This window comes from Notothenia rossii, assembly GCF_949606895.1.
Source record: "Notothenia rossii genome assembly, chromosome: 7".
Taxonomy (NCBI): Eukaryota; Metazoa; Chordata; class Actinopteri; order Perciformes; family Nototheniidae; genus Notothenia; species Notothenia rossii.
The window spans coordinates 50,673,740-50,683,153 of NC_136905.1; the positions used below are offsets into that span (position 1 = coordinate 50,673,740).

Consider the following 9,414-nt stretch of genomic DNA (forward strand, 5'->3'; position numbering starts at 1 on the left):
CATGACCGCACTGTTTGGTATAACCCCACCCACATGGCCACTCTCTTCTCTGGAGACAGCCTTCATAGCCTTTGTAACCTTACTAGCCAGACACCTGATATTGCTCATGTGGAAGTCTCCAACATCCCCTTCACACACCTTGCGGTTAAAAGAAGTCCTAAATTCAGCCAAACTCGAGAAAATAAGGTACATACTGAGGGACTCCCTGGGGAAATTCCACAAGATGTGGAACCCCTTCTACGGGGTGGTTTTGGCGCAGTGGTTAGAGCGTTGGTCATCAGATCAAGGGGCGTTGGTGAACTCCAGTTCGAATCCCACCTCGGCCGCCACTGCGTCAGGCCGTTGTGTCGTTGGGCAAGACACTTTACCCGCATTTGCTCCTGTGGGTAATGTCCACAGTAATGACTCTTACATGTCTAATATGTGTAATGTGTATTTGTAAAGCGCTTTGAGCACCTGTAAAAGCGCTCTAATAAAAAATGTAATCCATTATTATTATTATTATTATTATTACAAGTATATACGGGAGCTGGACATGCCGGATGTCTTTGTACAACAGGGTGGTGGACCTGTGTTGTTAAACTGTAATTAGTGGGCGGCTGACTGAGTGCTATGTTTTTATTTTATTTTATTTATTTTTTTGTTGTTGATATATTTGGTCTTTTTGTTCCATGTATGCACATTCTTTGATCTCTACTCTTGCATTAAGTTATTAATAATGGACTTAGACTCCGAGCCTTTAGATTTAGTTGATTTTTGTCCTGTCGCAGTCCATTTTTGTTGTTGTTTTGTCTCATTTATTTTTTGTTTTGTCTTTGTTTTTTATCCTGTCGAACTCGAATCACATTGTTGTCATCCTAATTTGTTTGCCAACTGTTACGCCCAGGTCTAGGGGAACCTAGGCGCAGCACACCATTTGCACTCTGCCCACTCTTCCCACTCCCAAGAACACGGACACCGAGTCAGAGAAAGCGTTTGGTACATTTATTTACCAAATATATACAAAAACAGGAGTAGCAAAACCAACAAAAAAGAAACAAACCTTACAAATCAAAATTTTACCTAACCGAGAAAATAAATATACAGGCTTCTTACATACACGACCTTAAACATGAGAAAACGATCGATCCAAAAGGGAAAAGAAAACAAAAGGGTTTGCACTCCTGAGAACGCAGCCAGAGGAGAAGGACAAACGATACCAAAGTGCGCTCACAACACCATAGAACAAAATATCAAAAAGCGCCGCGCTGGGAGTAGGAGAAGTGGAGTCAGCGAGAGCGGCCAAGGAACTGCACGGCTGCCGCTTAATATGCTCCTGTCTCCTCAATGAACATGTTTACATCGTGGTTCAAAAAACCATATTCTCTGTACAGTTAGATCCCCCCTTCATGAATATGGATTGGGGGGGTGAATTTTTTCTCAACTCATCTGTTTAATTAATATTAAGCCTTAAAGTTATGCATATATTAGGGCGTGGTCACATTGAGTGACAGCTCTGTCAATTGACTGCTGCTGCTAGCTTCTTGTCTCTCTGCTAGCTGCTCCTGCTCGGTGCAAACGATGCTAATAGTAGCCTCCAAGTTAAAATCATAGACTATATTTATAAAGGTTAAAACGAAATAGACAAGTGTTAAGCGTTAAGTGGGATAATACTGTAGAACAAACGGCTTCTGTTTGAGGTTGATAAAATAAGGTCTTCCTTGTAACTTAGAGAGATATTTTATTATGTAGGAAGGAACTGTATGCATCGCAAAGGTTAATTTAAATTGGCTATGCTCAAGTATGTAGACAAGCTAACGTCGAAGTAGTGTATGTGAAATCAACCTCACAATAAGATGTGTCTATATTACAAATAATAATGTCATATTTCAAGATGATTAGTTAGATATTACAATATGGTTGGTTGAGCTGGAGTTCATTATTGAGCTCATACGTTAACATCACAGTCATCTGAAAAACGAACCCAAACCTTGTTGTTTTTATGAATTGCATTACCAAATGGGTATCAAATAAACAGTAAGCATTGGTAACACAACTTCCAAAGTTACAGTAAAATAATAAGGACCCTGACTCGGACAATACACAATCCAACATGTTCAACAGAAGATAATCAGTTATATTGTTTGTACACATGGTACTTTACATATATATCTGTTTGTTTAATTAAGGTGTCCAGGTGATGCAGACAGACTGGACCAGAGTGAGAGACAGAACTGGACTCCTCACAGCAGTGAACTTCAGCACAGGTACACAGACTCTATTTTTCATATTGTACAAAGAATCAAGAAAGATATTGGTTTAAATAAATGAAGTATTGACTTGAATACACTGATATACATTCCATTAAACAATACTAAATACTAGATCACCTACACATCAGTTAAGTTGATGTTTTTTCCATGCAAATAATTACATTTAGATATTTAGCAATATGACTTTGTCAGCTTTCGAATGTAATGTATTGAAGGCAAATATATTTAACACATAGTGAGAACTGCTACTATTTATCTCTCAATATTGTCTGAAAAAACGAGGTAAAAGTTATTATTTCAGTGAGACAACAGAGCAAGCTTCTAAAGTTGCACTAAGTTTTGATAACAGTTAAATATTATTTTGATAATAACCTATATTTCAATGTGTATTCATAATCTAATTGTCTTTGTAGCTCACTGTTGAAATAAAAAAAAAAACATTACAATTACAAAATAATTATATCTACAGCCCCTAAACACACAAGCACACCGCTTTCATAAATAACACACTTGTTCTGCAATAATATGTTTTATGTTTCCTGTAATTTTTGTTAGGAAAGGACATGCCTGAAAGACACAACATTTTCTCCTTCTCTGAGGGTCAAGAAGAACATCCAAGAGGAACATTAAAAGCTGATGTTATGAGATTTTAAGACCAGTACACTACTTTTATTGTAAAAACAGTCAGCTGATCGAATCCACCTATTTCCACATCTACACTCCATCGGCTGATTATTTGTATTTGCCTCCCTTTATGAGCTTCACATCACTTGTGCCTTTTACCGCAGAGTTTGCAACGTCACAAATAAATGGGGCCAATCTTCAGTCAGATGTGAATGTGTAATCTAACATTTTCAGTAAGAATAATGGACAAAAGGAGTGCAAATACAAATACAATTTATTGAAATGTGAACCAAAAGTTAATCAAACATGTTTTAAATAAAAAGCACATATGGACAGAAGGTGTAAACCTATTAAATGTATAAGTAAACACATTCAGTCAAATAACGTGACAGACTAGGCCTGTGCAGTTGGAGCATGTTAGCTTAGCTGAGGAAAGACCCTCAGTCCTCTCCAAACCAACAGACAGGACGTCCATCACACGGAGGTTTCTCCCTTAAGTCTCAGCAGCTCTCTGGACACCACGCTGTCTAAAGCCGTCCACACTGAATATGAGAGGGGGAAAATGAAAATAATAAATGCTTTAGACAATAAGAAATATAAAGTTGACTGTTGAGTTGCTCAGTTTTATTAGATTGTCAATACTATTACTGTATAACTAATATATCAGGTTAAGAGGCACATTCAGATAAAGATTGGTCTTTAAATACATTTTGTCTTTTGAATTGTTTGTCTAAAGTCAAGGATCTAGAACTGGTTCTTAGTTTTAATGATACAGTCTGGTTATTATGCTGTTTGGAGGAGGCCTCACAGGTAAGAGCACTAACTAGCTACCATCACATGTACCTTAGCTTGACTTACATGTATTAAACGTATAATTAAGTGATATCAAAATATAAATAACTAATGTCATGCAAACATATTAATATTTGCTTGATTCCAGTGTTGAATTTAGCACAATTGCATACAAATGTCAAGGGATTTTAAGATTCTGAAGTATTATGCTAAAAACTCAATAACTTAGATTATTATTTATAGTTTTGCTGAATAGTTTCATGTCCACTTACCTTAGAAACGTAAAATGCCATGGCAGTGTGCAGATGGGGAGCATGTTAGCTTAGCTTGGTAGCTTCCGCTAGCTCTGGAACTGTTGAGCCGTTAGTGGCCGACTCCGCCTAATAAGGGCTTCTCGGCAACTCTGCAGAATCCTATGGGTGACGTCACGGACCCTACGTCCATTTATATATACAGTATATGATTCAAACCTGCTCATGGACTTGCAGTGGTCCTCGCTTCTTTTATGTCTCTCCAACGAGTTACGCAGGTGCTTCCAGTCTACATATCCATCCCTCGTAAATGCACCTTCAGCTCCTGGGCTGGGGAAATGTCTGCACATTTTACAGAAAAGCGTGTCCCTATTTGCGCTGTATTCCACCCAGGGAAAATCTTCATACCACCTTGATGAGAAGCACCTTGCTTTTCCATGATTAACAGTGTAGGGGAACTTCTTCAGTTTTGGCTGTGAAGGCGGTTCATCAAGTGCAGACAGATCAGCGGGTAAGCCTACACTGCTTCATGCTGACGACCGGGAGCGGGAGGGAGCACTTCTAGCACCATGGAGCAAGTGGCTGTAACAGTATAGTCTCCGGAGTCAGAGAGTCTGGCCCTGGATCGCTGCTAGATGGGCTCCCTAAACGTATGTAGTAGACGAGTTGCGATCGCGGAGAAATGCTCTCCGCAGATCCATTCTCACAGCATTTATATACCTTTTTCTTACTCAATATCAAGCCACACTTATTTTTACTTCTTTATTTTAATTGAATATTGTAGGACTTATGTTGCTGTCAGTTAGGGGGAGAGTAGGGGCTCAGAATACTGAAATTTGTATTGATTCATCGTTTTTTCCTTCTAATTTTGTATTATTTTCTAAACCACACACTGTTATTTACGTCAAGAATAAGACACAATTACCCTTGAGTTTATTTATTTGTTTGATTTTATAATGTCGGACGTTTGGAGTCCGTCAGGACCGACAGTCAGAGCAGCTCATTCGAACACAGGAAGCTGTATTTTCAAAATAAGAGTTCATTTTAATATTATGTTTGATAACTAGACCACTGGGTCATGTTAAGACCATATTTTTGTCGGTTTGGTGTTGCGAATATAAAAACAATATATGTGTGGATAACAAAATACATCCATCATAAACTAAACTGGAAACAGCAGTATATGTTATTGTGTTAACACTGTAAACTTGACAGTTTTTTAACCCACATAGTGGTTAAAGCACGTTATTGAATTTGTTTGTTGATATGTTATATTTGATGAAAACATACACATTTTAAGAGTACATACAAAATAGGGGGAAAGTAGAAGGTCAGTGATATAAATATACAAAACATTACATGTTACTTGTTAGATGCTTTTATCCAAAGTTACTTACATACTCAATACTGTGGACAATCCCCACAGGAGCAACTTGGAGTGAAGTGTCTTGCCAAGGGTCACAACGACATGCTGACTGCAGTGGGACTTGAACTTGCTAACGGAAGCCATGGTTCCGGCTCCAGTTCCGGTTCCAGTGCCTGTTCCAGTTCTAGCTCCAGTTCCGGATCCAGTTCTGGCTCCGTTTCCGGATCCCCGGGCGACGCCATGCCCCCCATGTCCTATTGGCGATCTGGCCGATTCCAGCTCCCCGTCTCCTGTTGGCGGTCCGGCCTTCTCAAGTCCTTACTCAAGTCCCTTCTCAAGTCCCCTCTCAAGTCCCTTCTCCGTCGGGGATCCCGCCGACTCATGTCCCTTCACAGTCGGGGGTCCCGCAGACACCTGTTCCGTTGGGTGCCCCGGCGACACCATGTCCTGTTCCGCCGGGGGGTCCCACCGACACCTGCTCCGCCTGGGTCCCTGCCAACACCATGTCCTGTCCTGTTGGGGGTCCCGCCGACACCTGCTCAGCTGGGGTTCCTGCCAAGTCAATGTCCTGTTCGGTTGGGGGTCCCGCCAACACCATGTCCAGTCCTGTTCGGGGTCCCGCCGACACCTGTTTTCCGCCGAGGGTCTTGCCGACACCAGCCCTTGTTCTGTCGGGAACACCAGTTCCTGTCCCGCCTGGGGTCACGTGTCCCTCCTCCAGATCCTCTCTGCCCACCCTGCTGGACCAACACACTCTCACTCCCTAAGTGTCCAGGAGCGACGCTTGGTCAGGTTCCTGTGGCGTGCAGTTGGGACGCGTCGAGGCTCCTTCAGCTTCATAAATGGACGCAAAGAGTTTTCAACTGATTGCAATGTATTCCCATCGGCGGCGGTATTTGACGCTCAGGGAAGCACCGCATCCGTTTATGTCGGCAGCTCTTAAAGGCAATGTGAGCGTCCATTCCAATTGGAAAATGGAGAATCGTACACCCGGAAGTAAGTATTCTCCTTACTGTCGATTGATTTGAAAGTGATATCTCCACTACTCATCAACTCAAAAACACCAGATTACCTTTGTTAATTAAACGACATTGATAGGTTTAAATTGTGTACAATGCTTTTGTGTTTTTCCCCTTCAATTCTTAGAAACAACTATTTTTCTCTGAAATGTGGAGCACCAAAGAGACTACACTACCCACAATCCCCAGCTATTGTTGTGACGACGCCTGTCCGCTTTGCGACAAACCCCGTGATTAATCTTCAAGCTCTGGGATTGGATGTCGGGGTGGCATTGCGCCAAGGTTACGCCAAGCGTCAGGCTCTTTGAAATGGAACGAAACCACGGCAGACTATTCAAAACTGGACTCCAACGCCCCCCAGAAATGCACATGCTGGCTATTGTGTTTCGCAACATGTTCTCTAGGCCCTCCCATTTGACATTCCTGCCCTCCCCCAATAAACACATTCCTGCCCTCCCCCAATAAACACGTTTTTTATTATTTATAACATTTTTTTTTTTTAAATGATTTTTTTTTTAAATTATACATAAACGGTGAACTTTTATGCTACGATGTATGTGATGTCAGATATTAACTAAAAAGAAATCGCAGGCTACGTCAAATAAATTAATGTGTCTGTTGTGATTTGTGGTTCGTCCTTATTTAGACAAATCACAGCGTCACACTCTGCCGCCTATTCTGGATTTGTTTATTGTTTATTGTGCATTCTGTAGACTCCCATTTCTGTTTGAATTACAAAATGGACATCAGAAATTGGCTTAAAAGGTCTAAGGATTTATTGAAACGAAATAGCGATGAAAGAACTGCAGCCGATGGTGCTGCTGGCGACCCTGCACCTGCCGTTGCAGCAGCACGCCTTTATGTCACAAGCTTGACCTTGGCAAACCCTGGGGCTGAAGCCCAGCCACCAACGCTGTCCTCCGAGGCACAGCCCCTTGTGCCCCTACCATCACCACCTGCGTTGCCACACCCTGTACCACACCCGCCATCCTCCTCCTCCGTGCCGGTGCCTCCACTACAGACGCTACCTTGCAGCACATCAACAGGTAGGCTGCTTTCGGACCAACAGCCCCAGGTGATCTTGGGGTTAATAAACCCAACCAGGTGAAACTGGATCGTTATCCAGGGAGATTGTTTTCAGGAATGAAGCGCACTTTTACCACTGCATGGTAGGGTACTACAACAGGCCATGGCTTGAATATTTGTTAAAAGCAGACGCAGCATTTTGTTTCCCCTGTAGACAGTTTAAAGTAAATACGTCTTCATCTGATGCGGCTTTTACTGTCAAAGGTTTTTGTGACTGGAAACACGCATTACAGACTGATAAAGGACTGATAAGGCATGCCGCATCAAAAGAACACATTTCATGTGAGAGTTTGTGGAGAGAGAGACAGATACGCGAGGAAACAAATAAGGAAATGAGTACTTTGGTGCACACAGATCAACTGGCACGGAACCGTTATTACGTCTCAGCTGTCGTTGATATTATAGCTTTTTTAGCTGTCAACCAACTCCCTCTCAGAGGTGACCACGATTCACTCCACAGCATGTCCGAGTCAGGCAGTGGGCTCTTCCTATCGCTGTTTGAGTATACGCTGCACAAAGATGCAGAGTTGAACAAAATAATGTTCTAAGTTCCTTGAGACCTCAGAAATCGGGAGCATTTCAAAATGCAAAATGGGGGGGGGGCTAGTTTATCGCCAGAGCTGTTAGATTAACATTAACATGCTTATTGTAGTTCTAAGTGCAGCCTGTAGCACCATCCTTGATGGAGCATATGTGTGGGCAGGAAAGGAGTGAGCAGAGAGTAGAGTAGTTGTCGATTCTTGTGTCGATTCTTGTTCTGTTTTCTGTGACTATCTGCCTCACCCTGTCAGACTTTCAGTTGCGCGTGCTACTAAAGCGACGTGTTACCAAAGCGACGTGTTACCATGGAAACCAAACAATGGTGTAGCTGTATTAAAGTCAGAGTGGAAACAGTCTTGAGTAAATCTGATTTTGTCAGAAATCGGGAGAAATATGACCCCGGGAGGAGACCGGGAGAGGGCAATGAAATCGGGAGTCTCCCGCGAAAATCGGGAGGGTTGACAAGTATGGCTCGGCTGAGCGAAAGGATGCGCCTGCAGTGCATATAAATAAACCATGCCCAAGGAGGGCTAAACAGTTCATCGTCTCCATCTCTACTATTACTTCTCTCCGAGTGCAACGATGAGGAAGCTGCCATCCTTACCCAGTGTGTGCCTTGCTCATGATTTACCAGTGTTTGTGTTGCCACGCAAACAATGTTTCAAAAGTGGTTTCTATGTTGCCCTTTATTTGTGTATGTATTTGCGATGAGTGTGTCTTTACGCAATGCTGTTGGCCTTGCTGTTTGATATATATTGTGCCGCAGGCCCGCAGCAAGTGACGGTTTTGTGTGCCCTCCCATGGAAATCATATGCCCTCCCTTTATATTCGTACTGGCGCCGGGTCTGTGTAGTTTACTAGTTGTATTCATGTTTTTACATAATTTTACAGGATATTGCTATGCTATTTCCCATGTTTTACTTCTACAAATTAATATCTGATTTGTAAAACATCACAGACAGAAAGGTATATCCGTCATTTAATGGTAAGCTATTGAAATTGTGATTCCGTAGATAGATTCCATCACCCAAATCCCCTGACTATTCTCTCAACTCAGTATTTACATTCTTATATTCAAAGAAAATCAGTAATATCTTTAAAAACATGCATTGCAGCTAAAACATCCAATCAGCGAGCTGAGGATCTTTCCGGTTTTGTTCCTGAAATGAGAGTTCACATTTATGCTACATTGAAGGGTGGAATTGACTACACTTCTTCAGAAACATAATTTGCTTCAGATATAACTCATAGCAAATAAAGTCATAGGCGGAGTTTGACATTTGCGCTTGGGGGGGCAAACCTTTTTTACTGACGTCACTCAGTACACAGTCCCAACTATTTCGTGCTCACCGCACTGAGTATGACTTTTCCACATACGAACACAACTCGTCCCGTCATGCACGCCTCATGCCCGCCGTACACACACACTCATATGGAAGGGGCGGTCACTCCCCCCAACAACAGTGCATTACATAACTGTAAAA

General features: G+C 42.1%; 1 long non-coding RNA gene across 1 annotated transcript in view; it reads left to right on the plus strand.

Moving 5' to 3' along the window:
• Window positions 1–3,947, plus strand: part of LOC307013818 — a 28,250-nt gene extending 24,303 nt beyond the window's left edge. Inside the window, exons 2-3 of the long non-coding RNA XR_013801078.1 lie at window positions 2,169–2,246; window positions 2,808–3,947. This is a non-coding gene — a long non-coding RNA (uncharacterized lncRNA). The remainder of the gene's footprint in view (window positions 1–2,168; window positions 2,247–2,807) is intronic.
• The last annotated feature ends 5,467 nt before the right edge of the window (window positions 3,948–9,414 follow it).